General features: G+C 46.4%; 1 protein-coding gene across 3 annotated transcripts in view; it reads left to right on the top strand.

Moving 5' to 3' along the window:
- The first annotated feature begins 2,516 nt into the window (after positions 1-2,516).
- The window catches only part of LOC138526302 (LIM and senescent cell antigen-like-containing domain protein 1), a 548,584-nt gene continuing 529,019 nt past the window's right edge, over positions 2,517-22,081 (top strand). Inside the window, exon 1 of one of the 3 annotated variants that reach the window (XR_011283543.1) lies at positions 2,517-2,588. The gene's annotated coding sequence lies outside the window, so the exon portion shown is untranslated. The remainder of the gene's footprint in view (positions 2,589-22,081) is intronic. The other 2 variants (XM_069636882.1, XR_011283548.1) reach the window with 2 other exon arrangements.

Raw genomic sequence — 22,081 nt, 5'->3', positions numbered from 1 at the left:
AGCAAGAGACAAAGTATAGGTTAGCATGTTTATAGAGGTGGCTTAAGTTACCTATACAAAATAAATTAGAGCAGTGAGTAATAGAATTTCTTGAACGATAAGTAGTTGCTTAAGAAAAACAATTATTTTAAATAACAAGTTTTCAGAAAAACCCTGGTTTGCCACATGGAACGGCGTCAGCCTTACAGTATATATTTTCCTTTCACAATTCTGTAATACAGGCTCACTTGCCGATAGGTGCAATAACATTTAAAAAAAACATACAGCAGATTCAAAGTCTCAGAGAGGTGTGTAAAAATGAATGCACAGACTTGGGATCGATGTGTACTACAACGGTCTTTCTACATTAAGTTAAAGCGTTAATTTTCTTCTTTGAGCCAGCAACCAGCTTCACTAAATAACCGCAAAACGGTCTGAACGCTTGCAGTCAAAAGCTAAAATAACTCCTTACTTCCGTTTGCACTACTGCTAGTGCGCCTTTACCTGCTCTGGCACATTTGTTCCCAATGAGCGCTGGGCGAGACAAGCGCTAACAGAGCAGTCCATGTGAACTTGAGCAGCACATAGGATTTATGGCCCCATCGAAGGATAAAAAGACACGAAAGCCACAGCCCATTCCTCATACCACGCTAGGGCAGCACACTGGCCTCCGGCGGCTCAGTCACACGCCCTTGGGGAATTAACTCTTGATAGAGAAGAAGGCTGAAACCTCACTTATTTATAGCGCACATGTAAAAACTGTCCAAAAAGACATTGGGGCACTATATTTCTCACCTCGCTTGTTCTTTTATATTTGCTCGAGAACCAGCACAGTGGCACACTGGGCAATGATGTAATGGAGGGTCTTGGGTCTCCGCATTCCCTCCTCTGAGTGCTGCAATTGTCCTTAAACCCCCCTCACCCCCCCCCCCCATTTGCCACAGGGTTCATAAGTCGGTTGTCAATTCTCCCTCTCCCTCAACTCTTTCCCTCACATCACAAACCCTGACAGCGAGGGATGACCCCGAAATGCAGAGGCCTACAGACAGCAAATGGGCGTCCTCCCTTCACCCAGGCTCCTTGTTCTCTCTCCCCAGAGTTTCTCATGAGGGGGAAGAGAACTTTGGGCTGGCATCCTCCTTTTATTCTCTCCTCGTTTCTCCTGTGTGTTTTTTTTTTTATCTCAGTGAGGGGAAATTAAATATCACAGACCAGAGTGGCCTGTCAGGAACACTCCCACGGTTCGAGAAACCCTCCAGCTCCCCTCATGCTTCCGGGGGAGGGGGGGGGTGGAAAAACTAACAAGGGCTTGGCAAGGTCTCTACAGCCCCCCGAGGGGGGCTGCCATGGGGCAGCAGCCCCTGTGGGCTTCCCCTCCGATCTCCTCCTTCTCCCAAAAGCACGCTTTCTGTTCCTCGGACTCTCCCTACCCCTAAGCCCAGGCGGGGGAGGGGAAGAGTCCTCCCAGCCTGCGAGGTGAAGTCACCTCACAGAAACACATGCTCTCCCTGCAGGTGGTCGACACCAACACCTTCCATGATGTCACTAACATTCCAGTGCCCAATGTGACACAACATGGATAACGGACAGTGTAAAGCAAATAAACATGGGATTTTATTCCCTGACAAACACAGCACATTAAGAAAAAACACATAGGGGCCCCAAGAAGAACGCATATGATACATAACCCAACACACACATTAACCTATAGACATGTCTTGAATGTTCCCCCCCCCCCAAATGCTATAACATAAATTAGGAAATAAATCATATATATATATTTTTTTTTCTTTATTTTTTCTTCACCGACACATACAACTTAACTGCACTTTATTAACCCCAGTATTAAATGCAGGGTTACATACATATCACACCCGGCACAGGTGGGCTCAGCAGCCCCGAGTGCACCCAACTGTGGTAAAAATGGAATCGACATGGGGCTTAAATTAAAACTGGGTGAGTTAATTGCTGTTGAAACAGTGAAAGCCGTGTTATGCAGATAAGGATGAAGACGATGGCGTACACACATGCACCGTGTTGTAGAAAGCCCGTGAATACAGCAAAAAGCGACTGCAATTTGGAGGTGGAAGACATGCGAGTACAGTTACGCAAACAATAAATCCGACTTGCTGACAGCCGGATTTGGAACAAAAATTCTGCCCGGAAATTTGCTCCTCTTGTGCGCCACACTCATAAATCACTTCTATTCCCGGGATAATACCAGCCAAGAAGACACACCCGCTGTTGCAAACAAATTAACAAAAACAAACCAACTGGCACTTTAATATACCTTGCGCTTACAAATACACAATACAAAATAAATACCTGCCGGCGCACGGCATAGCATCCTGTTTCCTCCATGATTCTCTTCAAACACGTAGAAGACCTAAGGCTACGTGAAAACGTAAAGTAGATTTAGCATTTCTGAAATAAGTGAAATACGTCATGACGGGTTAAAGGCATTTTAGAAAATATCGGCAAACTTTTAAAGAGTTACACAATTCTATCGGGTCTCATAGGGACTTTAGTTGTGTGTTTCAATTGATAATGAATGCAACATAAGGCCTCCCTTTACCGAGCTCTCGTTTTCAGTTTCCAGGCAGCATCAGGTGAGTGCATGAGATCCAGCTCTTGTAATGAATTTTATATGCATTTCTTTCAGCGTCTGTTAACTTTGATCGTTCTCACTCCTGTGTTGTTATATTGCTAAGAAACGCCCTTTTGCAATCTCCGGAAATGCAGTTGAAGTGAGAGGCTGAAGCTCTAATTCGTTCTATTGTACTTATCACATGCTGAAATTAAAAAATGCTATCTACGTGACTTTTAAAACTTCTGGTTTTCAAATTACACGGGGCAGTCATACCTGCCAACTTTTGAAAATTAAAAACACTGCGATGTATGCCCCGCCCATAGCCACACAACAATCACCCAATTGCACAAGGCTCTGCCCACATGCCCCGCCCTTATCTCAAAAAAAGAAAACTCGGATAAAGGATCAGTTCGGCAGGCAATAAATATGAATATGAAGTAAAGCAAAATGTTAAACATATGTGTTAATTGAATACAACAAAACTACATTATAATACAACCAGTATTTTTAAATTTTAAAATTATTTAAATGAATGGAGTTGATCTAAAAAGTGTAATGTAATGGTTACAATGTCCTTCCGGTAGCTATTTCAGAACCTCCCGGATTTTGCGTGTAAAACAGCAAATTTTGCTGCACAAACCTTTATTTATTGCAGCATTTTTGCAGGGCTTTTTGTATTAACTGGCCGGTGTTAGACTGTCACATTGCAGGAAAGGGGCAGAATGCTGGCTACAAGAGAGCTAGAGTGTCATTATTATGTATCTTTTGAATTAATTTGATAGGAAGAGTCTCAGATGTCTCTGGCTTGGCAGAACAGTTGGCTACATTTTTGGTTTTATTTGCTTGCCTAATAGCATTAACTAAATTGATCATTATCCGTTGTAATGCTGAAAATATTCCCCTTCTGTGTTCTCCAATCCCCAAAACACCTATCTCACCAACTCCCCATCACAACTTGCATTCCTGAACCTTTCACTCTGACATACATATGCTCACCTGCTATGTTACACTGCCAAGTCACAATTTGCACGCCCCTGCCACATTCCAAATCATGCCCCCAACTCATACCTTACACTCTCCAATTCCTCCCACAGTATACAGTCCTTTATTCTTTTGTGCTGCTTCTGCACCTTATATCATTTCCCCCATTCTATCGCACTCCTCCTTCATCTTTTCAAATCTGCAGCTCACTGCCTCTTTCCAGCCAATCGCTTCCCCTCTGCTATCCAGCCCACTGCTCCCCCTGGGCACACGCTCCCTCTACTTTCTGTACCTCGGCTCGCTCTCAGATTTCTGTCCCACTGCTTCCTCTGCTCTCTTGTGCACTGCTTCTTCCTCTAATCCACTGCTCGCCCTCTTCTTTCTTGCCTATCAATTAACATCTCACCCATCACTCACCCTCTCTCTCCTTTTCGTCTCGTAGTGTGACCATTTTAATTTTTTTAAAATGTAGATTTGGACCCTTTTCCTCAAAAAATTGGGCATTTAAAAATGGAGTCGAGGCTATGTTAATTTTAGATAACCCATTTTTGGAAATGAGCAGGTCACCCTAGTCTCAAGAGTGACCTGCGCATTTCTATGGGGCTGAGCTGTAGCGCAAATTGTGCTCTGGCCATACTTTACATAATGGTCGTTTTTGCAGCTGTTTTTTTTTTTTTTGCAAAAACATCTGTTTTTGCAAAATCGCTATAAGCTGGAGGGTCTGCATTTGCAGTAGTCCCTATTGCCAGCGGCCTCATCTGCAAAGGGGAACGCATTAGTCCACTAAAATGCCTTATCAGAACAGATTAATAAATTGTGCACTGTGGAAATACCAAACAGTTTTGAAAGTGAGCAAAGATTGAGAAGTCAAGTAGCTTAGCTCTTTTGTTGAATATGTATTGTGGCAACAAAGCTCAGATGACCTGCAGGAAACTTATTTATGAATTAGCAGTTTTTGGTTGGAGAAAGGTGCGGATTGGCATAGGCTAAAGTTGCTGCCTCAGAGGAGTCGATTTAGCCGGGTGACGATCATGCAGTGGTTTCACAAGTTGTTTTTTTTTTTATTTTGGTGCTGTTTTTTCATTACACTGTCAGGTACTTTGGTTGCCAATGTAGAAGTTAACTGTTTCTGGGCTGGATCTGACTTTAGAGTGCGGTCACACACATGCACTGCTTTGCTGCAAGCAGCAGATGATTATCCGCCGAAGTGAGGGCTGACTCCGAGGGGGCCAGAAGAGGGATAAATCTGCTCTAGTGGAGTGCCTCTGCACTGAGTCTCATCTGTCAGCTGAGCACAGCAACAGCAGGGCCAGGGCCGACAACACGCCATGATGGGGCACAAACCGGCAGCTAGGGGCAGCGCTGCAGCCCACAACAAGCCCAAATTCGTGCATAGTCAGTCCCGCCCGCGCCATCCGATTGGCTAATAGCAGGGTATTTTTGCAGCCAATTGGATGGAGGCATGGGTGGAGGTGCAGCAACTCTGGGACTGAACTGGAAAACCCAGAGACTCTGCGCTCTTCCCCAGAGAAGACCATAAAAACCTGGAGTCTCCGTCTCCGAATTAAACAAGGAGGTTAGGCAGGTATGAGGGCAGCCTATTGTTGGTATCGTAGACACAGTAGCTGCTCCGAAGCTCATTACGGTACAGTTCAGGTGCTGGAATGCATGTGGAGGCAGTAACTGCTGTGCAGCTACTACACAGACCTTGTTCTGGTGTACGTGACTATAAATACCTGCACTGGCTAATGATTGTAGACGTGTACTGTCTCCAGTTCCAATGCCTACTCTATGATCCCCCCCAGGGCTAATGGCTGCAGATCCGGTACTATCTCTGGGTCTAATGACCCTTCTCTGGCTAATAACTGCAGTCACAGTGTCTGTTCTAGGTCTAATGGCTGCAGACACATAAACAACACACCGATGAAGATCAGTATACACTACCTTCTCTAGCGCTAATGGCACATCCTTTGGCTGGAGCGAATGAGTGCAGGCACAATACCTGCTCATCAGCTACATCTCACTATACCTACCCTGGGGTAAATAATTACAGACACAGTACTGGATTTGGGATACTGATTCCAGACACAGTACCTTCCCTGGAACTAATGACGTTTGATACAGTACCTACTAATCCATTACATATGACAGAATACCTGAATGATGACATGCACAGTATGTACTCTGGGGCTAACGATTCCAGTCACAGTATCTGCACTGGAGCTAATGGTATTTAACACAACACCTGCTCATGAGCATATCTGGGGTTAATGACTGCAGAAACAGTACAAACTCAATACACCCTTTCCTTCTTGTGTGTCTTTTCCAATTCCTAATTCCCCTCTGACCCCTCCAAACAAACTTTCTGAAATTAACGTACTGCGCAAAGAATGGAACAGTATGGATAAACCATCGTGCCACGATTTTCAAAACGTGCTTGGTGCAACTGATGGGATGCTCATTAACTTCACTTGGGTTAAAAAGGTGGTGAACCGTGCACAAAGGACATTTAAATCTGTGCATCATAGTTGTGCACATTGAGGTACTCTTTTTCCCACCAAATGCACAACTGCACAAGGAAGTGGGGTTCTGAGCATTTTCAAAAGAGGCGCTCTTTTAAAAGCAAAGGGCAAAAAAACATTTCCCTGTGCCTGTTTGGAACAAGTGCAGGAGGGTATAAAATGTATGGGAAGGTCACTTCTGATCCTCTCATGCAATGAGTGAGTGAATGCTTTGTGTGAATAAATTAGTGTAGAGTCAACGAATGTGTGTGCGCTTGTTTGTGCTGGGCCAGGGACCTGATGGCAGCACAGTAACAATGTGCTTTATTTAAGAACATGTATTTTTTTTGGCATTTTCAATATTAAGAACACATGTAATCCCCTCCCCATTGCTTCTGGCCCCCATCTTTTTCCACCTACTCCCTAGATCCCAACACATGTATGTAACCAACAATGCACCCATTCCTGTCCCCCTCCCCGCTTAAGTCCATAAACTCTGTAGATGGCTCCTGGTCCCAAGTTTCTGTGAGTGGCCCGCTCTCTCGCCAGCCAGTGTACGAGCCCTTGCACCGTTTGAGAACCCTCCATAGAAACTTCAGCCATATCCCTTTCCAGCTTCCTGTAAAGGCGCCCTCCACAAGTGGACCGAGTGCTAACACCAGCCCCAGCAATCTCATTTTCCTTAGGCACCATGGAGCCCGCAAGTCCAGCTGCAGGTGATGCAGGACAATGTCCCAGTCCGAGATAAACCTTTGGTGATCCCCTTGAATCCATAGGTCACCCACTCCAGTGGCACAAAGTTCCAGATTTTACTAATATATTCGTGTTCTGTGGCGGAAGCTTTTATTTTCCATTTGTGTGCCACCACAAGTGTTGCTGCCACGTTCAGGATGACATGTGTCTTTCTTTGAGCTTTTGAGGGTAGATTTTCCAGAATCCCGTCCATTCCCAGGACGACCATCATTGCAGCACGATCATGTCCCAATAAGGCTCTATGCCTGTGCATTCCTGCCAGATATGTTTCCACAATCCCAGTTCTCCACATCGCTTCCAGCAGAGCGGTGACAAAGTTGGGTATCATTTATGTAGTTTTTCTGGGGTGAGATTCCATTGGACCATTATCTGAACCCACTGATCCATATAGTGCCATCCCTCACTCCTTGCCCCTTCTGGTATAATTCCATATAACTCTCCTACCAAATGCCTGTCCCTGTGTTCATTATTATGAACCGTTCAAAGGGCATGAGATCCCTGGTGGCCGCTGACCTGACCATTGGGTTCATAAGCCAATGCCTCAATTGAGAGTAACAAGACCTCTCCCCCTCATCTAGCCCAAAGTCCTGCTTGCACTGTGCAAAGGATTTAATGTCCTGACTCAAGAACATGGGTACATAATTTGCGGCACCCTGCCGCCTCCCACCGATTGAAGGCACCCCTTTCCATACCCAGTGTGAACTGGGGATTCCTAAACGGCGACGTCAGTGGGGAGGGGAAGGTGTTCAAGTTCACTCTCTGCACCAGCTCATCTCATGAGTCCCCCACTAGGACCCCTATCCTGCTACGGTACTTGTTTGCAGTCCACCTCCACTTTGTCCATTCGATACCAGACCCTCCTGCGATCGCCCCTGAACCAATCCCGGATCACTCTGATTTGAGCCGCAAGGAAATGGAGGCCGAAGTTTGGGCTCACAGCCCTCCCTTGCTTCTGGGAGACATTAGCATCTTCATAGCTACTCTGGGTCTCTTGCGGTTACAAATAAATGACCCCAAATGTTTTTGAAGGGTCCTGAAGAAACCATGGGGAACCCCCACTGGCAGGGCCATGAAATAGAACAGGGTTTTTGGCAAAATCACCATTTTAAGGGCATTTACCCCCCTCCAAGATTTTGATAAGGGCACCCATTCCGCCAGCAGCTGGTGCAGCTTTTCCGCTGAAGGCGGGTAGCTAGCATGGTAAAGGGAACCCAGAGAACCAGTAATCTGGACCCCCAAATATCTCATTCTGGTTTCCGCCCATACATAGGGTACTATACCCCGCAATTCATGAACCTTTTCTTAGGTGGCCGTCCAGTTTAATAACTCTGACTTGTGGGCATTTATTTTTAACCCTGCCACCTCCCCAAAGAGAAAGAGGTTCCTGCAAGATCCCTGGGAATGTTTCTGGTTCTGTGATCAAGAGGAGCATGTCATCAGCAAACGCTGCAAATCTATGCTCCTCACCCCAAAGGAAATCCCCCTAATATCCGAGGAGGCCTTAATGCTGGCCAAGAGCGGCTCCGGGTGGAAGGCATAGAAGAGCGGGGAGAGCGCGCAACCTGCTAAGTGCCTTGTGAGACTGTGATCATCTGGGAAAGTTGCCTGTTGATTGCCAGGTGCAAGCAGGGAGTTCGGTAGTTAGCTCTTACCATTGAAGGAATTTGGAACCAAATTCCATAACTTCCATGGAATGGAAGAGGAATGGCCATTCGACTCGGTCGAATACCTCAGATTACAGACCCGCCTAATGTTATCTGAGGTCTGCCTATGCCTAATAAATCCTGAGTGGTAGGGATCAATCAGTTTGGGGAGGAGCTTATCCAGGCGTGATGCCAGAACCTTGGTGTGGATCTTTGTGTCTAGATTAATAAGGGCATTCAGCCGGTACGAACCGCATAGTGACGTCATTACCCGACTTTGGGAGCAGCACAACCAGGGCTTCTTCCATTGTCTAGGTGATGAACCCTGCCCACCCTCCCCCAAAAGAGTTGAAGAGCTGGACTAAGCGCGGTATCAGTGCCTCTCTAAAGGTTTTGTTGAAACACACTGGAAAGCTGTCTGGGCCAGGGGCCTTTCCTGATGCCAAGGCAGCTATAGCCGCTCTTACTACTTAGGGAGTAATGTCTCCATTAAGTTATTCCCGTTCTTGAGGAGTGAAATTAGGGAGAGGGTACTGGGACAGGTATTCCCTTTGGGCTCCCTCCTCAGGGGAATCTGATGTGTACAGGGATGATGATGATTAATATTCCGTTAAGACCGAAATTATGTCAGGTAGAGCAGTGCTTTTTTTCCCCCACCTTTATTTTAAGGATTGTCCTTGACACTTCTTTTTTCTAATCAACCTCGCTAACAGGCGATCCGCCTTATTGACTTTGACATAATACCTCTGCTGGAGGTAGAGCAATGAACGCTCTGCAGTTCTCGTCTGCAAAACATCTAATTGCCCCCTAATCAACCGGTATTCCCGTTTGCAGCATACTCCCCTTATTTGCCATGTGAGCCATTATGTGTAAGTTTAGCTTCCAATTCCTCCTCTAAGAGACCTAGTTTGTCCCTCTGGCACTTCATTGCAATTAGCTCCCCACTCAGTGTAGCCTTAAATGCGTCCCACACCACCTGGTCACGTGTCACTGGGCTCCCTCATCCCACTCCTACCCAGTCCCTGGTCTCTTCCCCACCCCATCACACACCCTGGGCTCTCCCCACTCTGCTCCCACCACTATCCCATGCTTCCCGCCCATTGTGCTCCCACCATAGTCCCTGGGTTCCCCCCATACCTTTCCCAACACAGTCTGAGGGCCAGTGGCGGCTGGTGATTTTTTTTTAAGTGGAGGGGCATAACTATTTCCCCCAAAAATGCAATAGCGACCGAGCATAGTGAGGGAGCCTGAACCAATAAAGAGGGGTTTGGGGGGGGGGGGGTTTCCCATTTTTTTAAAATAAATAATGGGTTAAAATGTTACATTGTAGAGCATACTTTTAACAAAAAAATGGGTAAATAGCCAAACAGTTTGCAATTGGGGCTGGCGGCCCAGGGGGCAGGCATGACATTTTTACTGGACATCTATGATAGATGTCCAGTAAAAAGATACCATCCCTGTCCCCTGGGCCCCACTGGGCCTAACACAATCAACATGATTATGTGTGTATGCAAGGCGCTGCACATTTATACAGCAATCACTCCATCATTCACACGAGCATCCATCACCATACACTCACTCATAACATAAGCATACACGCACCCATACACATGTTTAAATAAAAACAATGAACATAAACGTACCTTCTGCATTGGCCTGTGTGTGGGTGCTGAAACGCCCTGCTCCAGGCTGTTCTGTCCGTATGTGCGAGGAGGCGCAGGAGCTCCCCCTCGGACATACAGACATGCAGTGCCCCAGCCAGCATTTCCAATGAGCTATGCAATGCTGGCAAAGCAAAACACCCCAGCACTTGCATGGCTCAGTGAGCATGTGCGGGCGGCTGGGGACCTAAACTAAACTGTCAAAGGGAAACAGTGTTTCCCTTTGACAGTTCAGCCAGCCCAGGAGCACTCCATCAGCTGGAAAAAGCAGCTGAGGGAGTGCTCACTGTTTCACTGGGCTGGCTCCTTGGCTCCTCCATAATGGGTGAGGGGCCACTGGATGGGTGCCCCCTCACCATTATGGATGAGCCGCCAGGCTCAGACTTGCCTGTAGGGCAATGCCTGTACCACAAATGTAACATGCTAGTGTGGGCCAGTCAAAACAAGCCACCATTTTGGCCAATATGAACCAGTTTGATGAGTTACTTAACTATGCAGTTAGTAATTTTGACCATTGTTGCTGAATATATCACAATTTACTTGCATTTTAACACAAAGCACCCCCTTGGGTACTGTTGAAACAGTGGGCCTCATTACAACCCTGGCGGTAGCTGTGCTGGTAAAACCGAAACGGCTGCCGCTGGAGTTGCACCCGTGAATGGGCAATTACCGGGTCATGCCGAGTTAGGCGGACCTGATAATTGCCCTTTTGCGGGTACCGGTAGATCCCCATTCCCATTTGAGCCCTATAGGGCTCAAATGGGAATGGGGAGCTCGGGTGCATTTGACGAGCTGTGCTTGCGGGAGCCGCATGGCCTGCCAGGCAGACCTGGCGGGCTGTCAGGCACCCACGAGCACAACTCGTACTATGGCGGTACGAGTTACAACTGCGGGCCACTTTTTCATTGTTGCCTGGACAGTTTCATGCTTCAGTCTGACCATGTGAGCCACCCCTGCCCATTTCTTCCAATCCCAAAAAAAAAAGTTTTATTTTTTATACTTCATGCTGAGCTCTTGGGGGCACCCCAGGGATGCACCCGCGGACTCCTGGGGGTCGCGCCCCACAGTTTGAATACCGCTGCTCTAGACCCATGTAGATAGACCAAGACCTTCTGTAGCACTCACCTCCCTGGTACCTTTTCCCCTAACTACTTCCAGCAGGCGGACTACAACATTCCTTCCTGCAGGTGGTGACCCGATGCTGTTTCCCTTCCCATTCAAACAGTAGTACAAAGGGAAAGGTCTATTTATAGCGTATGTCCGTTTGCATTAGGGTACGCCCCACCGGGATCATCGTCCTACGCTTCACCAGGGAGGTATGGGTTGGGTCTTGGAATAGCTGAAGTTCTGAGCCATTGTAGCTGATTGATCTGGCCCTTCTGGCAGCCACCAGCACCTTCTTCTTCTGCCTGTACTCGTGTAAGCCCACAACTACATCTCTGGGTCTGTCCCCTGGCTCTCCTCTCTTTGGCCCCACTCTGTGTATGCGGTAAAGCTCCATCCTGGACCAGCCTTCCACCTCCAGCAGGTCTGCAAACACTTTCTGCGCCATTAATGCGTAGATCCTTGTCTACCTCAGCTAAGCCCTCTATTCTGAAGTTGGATCTTCTCAAGTGGGTTTCAATGTCTTCACTCTGGGTTTCCAGTTTATGCGTGACCCTTGCTAATTACTCTACCAGCTTGTCGATCTCGCTTGTGTCCTCTGTGACCTTTTGTATAGCGCTCTCTGCTGCACCGGCCCACTCCTAGTTTCTTTACGTCCCCCCTTCGCCTCTTGCAACGATTGGGACAGTCCCACTCGCATCATGCTCAACTGCGATTGAATGGTGTTCACTTGACTGTGCCGGTGGGTTGAACTCCCCTTTAACTGTGTGCAGGTGAGCCACTGTTGGTCCTCCTCCGCAGGTTTCAAATGATCCTCCTTCTGGCCTTGGTGCCAGGATCCCTCTGCCCTGAGCTTCACCAAATGGCCTCTCCCTTATTCTTCCGTGCCCACCACGGATGTAGGTGGACTCTTTAGCCTTCTATTCGGCCTCAGGATTGGCCTGTGGAGGCCAGAGCCCCACTGGTCACTGTCTCCTATGCGTGTTGCGCCTTGCTCCCTTCCCTTGCTGTGCTTCTTGGTGGGGGTGTGCTGACTGAGGCACTATATGCAGCTTCAAAATCCGAAATTGACCACAAATGGGCCTCCAGCCTCCCCAGCTATAACACCACAGGGCCTCCCCTGGTCTTCTCTGCAAAGTGCTGGCTTCAAAACCTGGGCAGGGTTCCCCTGCCATGCTCCCTCACTCCTCACTGTCACTCTGCTCAAAGCTGGTGATCGCTGCCTGCTGATCCCTGCACCCTTTCCTTGGGCCAGGGCGCACGCTGACCTGTGATGTTTCTCACCCAACGGGGCGTGTGGAGTCAAGCCCTTCAGCGTCACCGCCTTTCTGCCTCTTGACTTTTGCTGTACGGCCCCTCCCCGGGCCTTTTAGCTGCTCCGGGTGGTCTCTCCGCTGCGCAGCTCTCAGCAGTTGGCTATAGCTATGGCCCCTCCGGATCCTCCTGATCTCTCTGATGAGACGCTGCTTCTCTGGCACCTGGGCAGCTCGGTCCCGCCTCCATCTTCCTACTGGCGCTCACCAGCAGAGGAGCTTCTGCTCCACAAATCCAGCCCGGCGGACCTCCACTGGTATTACCCAAATTAACCTTTTACAATTGACCTTTTGCACAATTGATCTAATTATAGTGGTCCTAATTGACCTTTATATTATTTTATATATGTATTGGGTTGGTTTTGGATTATAAATAATATAAGGGGATTCGGTGAGGGTTGCGGGGGGGGCTTTGGATTGGGTGGGGAGATGCGGGGGTTCCCCCCGCATATATGTTCTAATTGACCTTCTAAATTAGGTCAATTCTCCTGAGGTCAATTGTGAAAAGGTCAATTAGTATACAACCCCTCCAATATCGCCGGCAGCTACTTCCTGCATGGCTCCTCTGACGTCCCGACAGTGGCTGCTTTCCACCACCCTGCCTTGCAGCCGCACTGGTTCCTCAGTTGCGCCGGGTCTCCCCGAATGGATCTTCTTGCTCACGGTCTGGCAGCGTGTCTCTCCGCATGGCCTGCATTGGCGGCAGGCACGGTGCCGCTGCACCTCAGACACTGCAGAGACGGAAGGCTGCACACCCACCTCTGCCAAAGTCCCCCAACGATTTGTGCTGCTGCACTCCACCACCACAGCCTACATCGATAAATCCCTGCCTGGTGAAGGCTCTTTTAATCTATCTTAATAGTGTTTGGCTCCGGGCGCTATCATGTTGCTCTCCCCTCTGGGCCAGCCTGGAATCCCAATCACAATGCCCTTTTTAATGGGTATCCACCATAGATGCCAGTACAAAATGCCATTTTTTTGTTTGTTTTTTATAGAAAGGATATGTGCTTTTATGTGGCTGCACTGGCATTTTGGGGCACGCACTCTGCCATTCTTGGCTGTGTCATGACATTTTTGTTTTTACTGGGATTCTATGACCAAGCAAGCTTGAGTGTTATTATGTGTTTAGACTGGCATTTAGGGGAGCCAGTCAAGCCATTTCTTACTGTGGCTTGGCTTTTTTCACTGGGCATCAAGAATAAAGCAAACATGAGCACTATTTCGTATATCTAGACTTGCTTGCATTGTGCAGCCAGTTTGGACATGTTGTGACAATACATTTTTAAAGGCAAAGCCAACAGGAGTGTGGCAGAGCCATGGTGGGCATGTTTTTCTTATAGTATAATTACTGGCATTATGTTATGTTAAGTTGATTTGTACCGCGCACCGCTACCACCCAGGGGCAGTCTCCAGGCGCCTGTGTGGCTCTGCAAAAAAGGGGGCGAGAGGATGAGTGGAGGAAAAGGGTGAGTGGATAGGTTCAGAACAAGGAGGAACTGGCATCTGTGTGTTTTGCATGTGGTCATGTGTGAGCAGCCTCGCGCATTGTAACTGTAGGGATAAGATTCTTTGCCTCCGTGTGTGGTAGGGTTTTGTGTTAGTGTTGTGTGGTTACGATAGGTTGGTCATGTGCACTGGTTAGATAGTGTCCATAAGGGATCCAGAGTCACGGGTGGTCATAGCTGTAAGGTAGTCTGGCATCTTGGTGTGTTGCATTTTATATGGTATTGGGCTATGTGGTGGTTCACTCTGGATATTGCCATAGTAATGGTTCTCAGTATGTTTAGGGTGGCTAGTCCAAGATCTGGTGTAGAGGTGTAGGTTGTGTAGGAGGAGCAGGAAGGGAAGAGGGTTGGTAAAGTCAGTCAGTTCGTTGTGGTCTCTCTTTCTCTCTGGGGTGGCTCTTTGGATGCCGCTTGACGGTATCTAGCCAGGTTCTTTTTGCAGCCCTTCCCATCTCCTCTCTCTAGTTGTTTGTCTGTGGTGGTGTTGATGTTGGTGTCCCTTCTAGGTTGTCATTGTCTGTTGAATAGCCAGGTTTTGAGCAGTTTCCTGAAGGTGATGTGGTCTTCTGTGGTTATAATTACTTTGGGCATGTTGTTCCATGTGTTTGTAATTCGAAGTGAGAAAGCTGTTCCGTCGAATTTCCTTTTTTCATAGTTTTTTGCCTTTATTTGTAGGTCGTTGCTGGATCTTAGTTCCCTTCCTGAGCGATATCGGCTAATCTTGTCTTGGAGGAATTCCGCTCCTTGTCTGTGCAAGGCTTTGTGCGCGATGCAGAGTGCTTGAATTTGATGTGCTTTTTTACCGGTAGCCAGGGTAGGCTTTTCAGCGCTGGAGCAATGTGGTCTCTTCTGTTTCATCTTAGTAGGATCCTGGCAGCTGTATTTTGAACCCTTTGGAGTGTCTTGGTGAGTCTTGCTGGCATTCCTAGGTAGAAGCTGTTTGCGTAGTCAATTCTTGTGAGTATTTGGAATATGATTGTGAGCGTTCTGTGGGGAAAGGGGAGGTAGTGAGTAATCTTCTGAGTAGTTGTAGGAGGAAGACATTTTTAGGCGATTTAGCGTTTACTGGCGGTTCCAGTGAAAGTCTGTTGTCCATGAGTATTCCTAGGTTGTTTACTACATTGGTAGTCTCTGGTTGCATTCCCATGCCGATTGGCCTGTCCAGTTGTGTGTTCTCTTTGTTGAATCCTGCGGGTGGCAGCACCATTTCTGTTTTTGCCGGATTCAGTTTGAGGTTGTTCGTTGTCATCCAATTGTCTGTCTGTGAGGCAGTTGTTGAGGTTGTTATTTTGTCCTGTGTTCTGTTTGTGAAATCAGTTGGGTGTCGTTTGCATAGTTACAGACGGTAATTCTGTAGGATCAAATGATTTTCATCAGTGGGCACATGCAGATGTTGAAAAGTCGAGGGGAGAGGCTTGAACCCTGTGGCACTGCGGAAGATATATTTTTGGTGTTTATGGTGAATGGTGGTAGGTAGGTACGTTTGGTTCATTAGGAATAAAGTAAGCCACTTTAGTGTGGATTCCTATATGCCACATTTCCTCAATCTTTTTATTAGTATTGCGTGGTTGATTGTGTCAAAAGCCGCTGATAAGCCCAATATAATGGGGGCTGACTGGGTGTTGTCGCCTGCATTTATTTTCAGGTCGTCCGATATCGTTCTGAAGCCAACTTGTGATTGGACGAGTATTCCGTTTGTTTTGATGTGTTTAAGAAGGATTTTGTAGACCTGGTTCTCCAGGATATTCGCTGGGTAGGGTGGGTTGCATCGGTCCGTAGTTGGTTGTGTCTTCTGCGCTTTCTGACTTTTTTTTAGCAGTGGTTTGATGTATGCTGATTTGATGGAGGGCGGTACTATTCCTCTTTTGAGTGATAGATTAATTAGGTTCCGAAAGCGTGTCGCTGGGGTTCTGTTGAGGATTTCTTTGAAGGCATCCGGGGGGCATGGGTCCCTTGGACATCCTGCAAGGTTAGTGCCCTTGATCAGTGTGGCAAAAGTTTCCCCTGTGATTGGTTCTAGGCAGATCTTTTGCTGTAGTCTGTTTCTTCTGGTGTGTGTGGTCCGGTGGTCGCGGTTGTTGTTTTCGCCCCGGCTAGGTTGATGGTCTCCTTTATTGTGTCTATTTTTGCTCTCGGATGCTTGGGGATGTTGTCACAAAGTGTTTGTGTAGGGGTAATGGAATATTAGCAGGAAGAGTTATTTTTATTTTCATTTTTTTTAAATCTGATTTTGAAGAATTCTTTCTGTGGATTGTTTGATGATTCTATTCTTGTGGCGTAGTAGAGTTTTTTTTTGTTTTTTTTTGTGTTTTTTTTTAATTTTTTTTTTTTGCTTTGAGGTCTGTTGCTTTGTACCGTTTGAGTTGTCTTTGGGTTTTTTATTTTGTCCTTTTTTTGTATTGTTCGCTCAATTTTGATGTTTATATTTAGTATTTTTCAGTTCTTCTGTGAACAATTTTGCTGCCAGTTCTTTTGGTGTTGCTTTGAATGTTTTAGCTGGTGCTAATTCGTCAAGGGCCTTGGTGATCCAATTTTTCAGTGTGTCTTCTGGTGTATCTGTGTTTGCATTGCTGGGATTTCTTTTGCTTGCAACAGTTGCGTTTAGAAGGTTTGTTAGGGCTGCTAGGTCCATGTTCTTATGGTATTTTTTCTTGCTGGTGTGGAGTATTGTCTTACCAGCCGGTAGGCTGGTTTGTGGTGTGATGTAGAATGGTATCAAGTTGTGGTCACTTGTAGGTGGTGCGGATGCGCATAGTCCTTCCCTGTAGGAAACTAAATACAGGGTGTGTCCTGCATTGTGGGTGGATCCATTTACTATTTGCTTAAATTGCAAAGTTTCCAGGTGTGTGCAGTGAGTGAGTTTGCTGTGTATTTGTTTTCTTTTTCAAATCATATTTTGAAATTTCCGAGTATGGCTACGTAGTCGTGGTGGGTTGATAGCATGGCGGCCTCATCCTCTAGTTTTGTTGGAAAGTTGGGGTTGTAAGAAGCAAGTCTAAAGATCAGGAGGAATACTATGCTGGATTGATCGTTATTCTAGCTTGATGAGGAGGGATTCATAGTCTTCAACGTTGGTTGTGATGATTCGAGATGCTCGGACATGTCCTTTGTATATAATTGCGATTCCGCCTCCTCTTCGGTTTTCTCTGTTGGCGTGTATTTCATTTTTTTTTAAACTCCTTTTATTAGTGGTCACAAAAAGATATGTGGCACCATTGAACAATTCATTTCACATATATAACAAGAGTACATTATTTGGTATATTTCTACATTCAACGTTACATTGACATGTCATCATCAGCAATCATGTTGCACAAGTAAACTCTAAAAGGGCCCCAAATGTCTTTGGGTCTGCATGTCGCAGGTTGGGTCGAAACAAACTGTTCTTCTGCTTCATTAACATGTGTTAGTTCTTGTAAGAATTGGTTCATGCTGGGCGGAGCGGCACTTTTCTATTTCTGTAGGATACATTTTTGGGTCACAGCACAAGTGATATTAAACAGTCTTCTAATTTTTTCAGAACGTTTGCCAAACAAGTATTTCTGGGGGGACAATTCAGGGGGAACCTGTGTTATCTCCTCCAAGGCGTGTATTCATTTATAATTGTCGGGTATTGCTTTGTTCGTGATGGCTTTATAGTTGTCTGATAGCCAGGTTTCTGTAAGGAAGAGCACGTCTGTGCCTCCTTTGCTTAGGAGGTCGTGGATTAGTGTTTTGCCATGGATCTAACGTTGATGAGGCTGCAGTGTAGTTTACTTGATTTCACTTTCGGGTTGTTGTTAGTATCGTTTGTTCTGACTAGTGTGTTATTGGTTGGGTTTCCATTCTAGTTGGATTTTCCCCAGTTGAGTCTGTTGGGTGGGGTGGTTCTTTGTTGGTGTGTCTTTGTCGAGTAGAGGTTTATGGCATGGTTGGTTGGTTCCAGCTTGTTCCAGGTGGTAAATAGGGTAGCTACCCCTCTGTTGTTCCAGTCTTGGTGATGTAAGGGGTGTAGAGTGTGATGGATTCCAACTTGTCCCTTGTTCTGGTTGGGGTATTTTCCATGGTGGAGACCGGGTTGGGATGGTTTATTAGTTGTTGTGTCCCGTTTGGTGTCCTGGTTGGGTCCGTATTCCTGACACTTCGATTTGTTGTTGCTGTGCTGTTTTTGTTCACCACGTTCGTATGTGGACAGGTAGCGAGCAATGTAGTCTGTCTTTGCTCTGTTATTTCTATGTTTCCTTGATACATCTGGGATGTTTATTGTCAAGTTTTCTGGGTTTGTGGGAACATGCTAGTCCATGCCTTCTCGAGGTGGTTTGGCTGTTCTTATTATCTCAGTTGTCTGTTCTGGCTTCTTGGACTTTCTTGTGGCAAGGCATGATATGTGGGTTGTGTTCCTTTGAGTGGGTGTCCTCTTTTGATTAGTGTTTTTTTTTTTTTTCCTGGTCTTTTGGGTTTAGACTTCGCTGTTTGCGATTCGTTGTTGCTTGTATCTGGTAGGTTGTGGGTAGTTCAGACCTCGTTTGATGAGACTTTGTGGTTCTGTTTGTTTATTGCTTCTTTCTTTTTTGGATCCTAAATGTTTATTTTTAAAGAGATGTTTTTATCCTGGAGGTCCTTTTGGTTATGGTTGTTGATTGTTGGTTTATGCGCAAAGCAAACATGAATACTGTGTGAACAAATATATGTGAATACTGGCATATGTTGGTGCAGTCAGCATGGAAATGTATTCATTATGAAGATTCTGGGGTCCTGCTTTGGACCGAGATGGCAAAGGATTCTCACCCAGGGGGTGCATGCTATGTTTAGGCCTCTGGCTTCTGGTTTCACCCAATATAGTCTCAGGCTTTACCCTTGCCATATTGGGGGTCATTGAGCACAAGTGCAACTAAGCAAAAGTGGAAATCTGTATAGTCTGCATATCGTCGTACAAATGCTGATGTACTGAAGTAATATATATTTATTTTTACATTTGTAAAGCGCCTAAGCCCATGGGCATTAGGGCGCTGTTGCAGACCAGTTGCATTCAATGCTTAGAGAAGGATATGAGGGGGAGATGGAGAGGGAAGAGCAGCTTTCAGTTAAAGAGCCAGGTTTTCAAGTTTTTGTGGAAGGCTCCATAGGATTCTTGTGCTCGGAGGCCTACAGGGAGGGCGATCCAGTTGTGTGCGGCGATTGTTGGGAAACTCACTCCGCCCCCCTTGGCTTTCTTTACTCGTGGTGTGGTGATTTTGAAGACTTGGTGTGATCTTGTAGGCCTTGTTGATTGAGTTCTTTAAATCCTCTGGTGTATGTACTGCGTAGCAGTGCGAGTCAGGCATTAGTGCGTGATGGCAAGTGTCTTAAAGATGATCCTTTCCCTAACTGGGAGCCAGTGAACTTGTTTTCTGGCCACAGATCTCTTTCCGGAATGCTCAGTGCGGCTCTTCAAGAGTTATTCTGTATTAATTGCATTTTTTGTAGATTGCGCTTAGAGGTTCCCACGAAGAGGGAGTTGCAATAGTCCAGTCTGGTGCCTGTGATAGCCCTGGTAATGGTGAGACAGCTGTCGGCTGTAAGGAATTGTTTTGCTGAGTTAATGGGTTTCACTGTGTAGGCTGCAGAGGAGGAAATTGCATTCACTTGTCTGTCCAGGGTGAGTGAGGAGTCCAGGTACACCACTAGAGTTTTGATTACTTTGGAGACTTGGATTTGTATGCCATCTATCTGGAACGCTGAGTATTGCGGGTTGAGTTTCTTGAGGACGGTTGGGGATCCTACTAGGAGGATCTCTGTCTTGTCGTTGTTGAGGCAGATATGGTTGGTTTCCACCCACGCCTGAATTGAGCAATATACTTTGTTCAGAAACTTATTGTCTTGGTGACAGTCACCTGTTAGAGGTAGGAGAACTTGTGTGTTGTCTGTGTAGTTGGTGTAAGATATGCCTAGGTCGTCCAAGAGGTCGAAGAGTGGTTTTTGTAAAGATGTTATATAGGGCGGATGAGACGCATGATCCCTGGGGGACGGGACTCTGTAGGGCATAAGGGCGGGGTCGGTGCTGGATATGTATGAAAAACTCATCGTCCTTCCTTCTAGGAAGGAGGCAGTCCAACTGGTTGCTTCAATTGGCTGCGGATGTGATGTGGTGACAGAGTGTACTGTGATTGACCAGGTCGAAGGCCACTGCAAAAGGAGCAGAGGTCCCATTGTCTTTGAAGGTATCCATTTGTATTTTCAGGACCAGTAATGCGGATTCATGGCCTGGTCTGAATCCTGATTCTCATCCCTAAAATGTTATTGGGTTCTAGATAGTGATGAATCTGGATGTATGCTGCCCTGCCTAGGATCTTTAGTAGGAATGGCAGTGGTGATGGGTCTCTAGTTTGTGGGGAGTTCTGGATCTAGGGAGGGTTTCTTCAGAGGCGGGAGGACCCATAATTCTTTTAGACTTGCAGGTTCTGAGTTTGAGGTTAAGGAGGCATTGATGAATTTCGTGAGTAAAGTGGTGAGCATAGAGGAGCAATCTTTTATGATCGAGGTGGGGCAGATATCTCTTTGGCATCTTAAGGGTTTGTATTTGCTAATGAGGTTGTTGGTTTCTTCTTAGGATATTTCCCTGAATTTGACGGGTGGGGTGTGAAAGGTATTTGGTGGGACCAGAGGGTTGCTGGTTGCGGCCAGGCTTTGTTTGCGGGTGATAATAATAATTTTAGTTTGGTTTTTTTTGTTGTTTTTTTTCTTGTAGCAGGCACATTTTCTTTCTCATTGCTAATTGGATTCTAGCACACCAAGTTTGGTCTTTGATGACTGCTGGGGTGGGGGTGGGTTCTATGGAGGATTCAAACTTTCTTAGGATTTTAAAGAGTTCTTGGGATTTGGAGTTGGCTTCGGCTATTCTGGTATTGTAGATCTTTTGCAGTGATAATTGCTTTCTTGTATTCGTGGGCGATTTTTACAAATCTTTTTTGGAGGAGTTGGCAGGGGGGTTTTTTTTCCATGCGGCTTCCGCTTGTCTTTTTTTTTTTTTTTTTTTTTAACCTTGGAGCTAGAAGTGTGTCCGAGAACCAAGGGTTGTGGTGTCGGAGAACCAAAATGTTGTGGTGGTCTTTCGGCTTCTGGTTCCTGGTGGTCAGGGGGCTACTAGGTCTAGAGCCTTTGTGAGTTCTGGAGTATAGGTCTGCCAATTGCTTTGGGTCGGAGGAGACATGTTTTTCCCTAGCTATCAGTGAGAGATGTGGAGCAAGCGCTTCTTTTTGTGATCTTCTTGGTGCATCTGGTGCTGGTCAGTGGGAGGGGCGTTGGGGAGTTGTGAATGGGTCTCTGCATGGGAAGGCTGAAAGTAAGGCTATGGTGGTCCGACCATGGGATGGTAATCCGCAAGTCCTCCCCAAATCATCAAGAGCAAACATGTTTCATGGCGATGCTCTTGAAGTAATTAACAGGTCATCCCCAAATCATCGGGGACAAACGTGCAATCTCTTGGTCAGTAAGGCATCCTAAAAGCATCAGGAACAAAGTTTTCTAAAATAGGGATGATGCTAGCATATTCAATAAGTCATCCTAAGTTCATTCCAAGTCGTCAACCACCATTCTGAGACATTTGCTGATTACTTTACTTTACTTTTATTTTATTATTATTATTTTTTTTTAACGCGCCTAATACCAAATTCGAGTTCGGTTCTAAGCGCGGATCCGGGATTTGAACCTCTGTTGCTCTTCATTGTCTTGCTTCCAAGATCAGTGCGTTGCCCCCATGCTACCCTCCCTTAACATGTGGGAATGACTTCTAGTGTAGTTCGATGATCATCAGATGACACTAGGATGGTATCTAAAAAATTGTCCTGCTGGAAAGTCGTTCCGTGAAGACCGGAGGCCCAAACTGCCCCCAAGTTGAGAAGGCTCTCCGCCCCTGAACGCTGTTTCTTTGGAGACTTAATGCGAGCGCAATATTCACTGACTTCACTAACGGCTTTTGAAAGTCGTATTTTGCTCACCAGTATAGCCCAAACTCAAACAACGAAACGGTCCAAAGCTGTATATATGTTTAATGCTTAGCAGTGGCAAACCCACACCAGCTTGCAGCCTGTTGC

Source organism: Ambystoma mexicanum, chromosome 7p (assembly GCF_040938575.1).
Source record: "Ambystoma mexicanum isolate Mex_15411 chromosome 7p, UKY_AmexF1_1, whole genome shotgun sequence".
Lineage (NCBI taxonomy): Eukaryota > Metazoa > Chordata > Amphibia > Caudata > Ambystomatidae > Ambystoma > Ambystoma mexicanum.
This window is presented reverse-complemented; position numbering and strand designations above follow the sequence as displayed.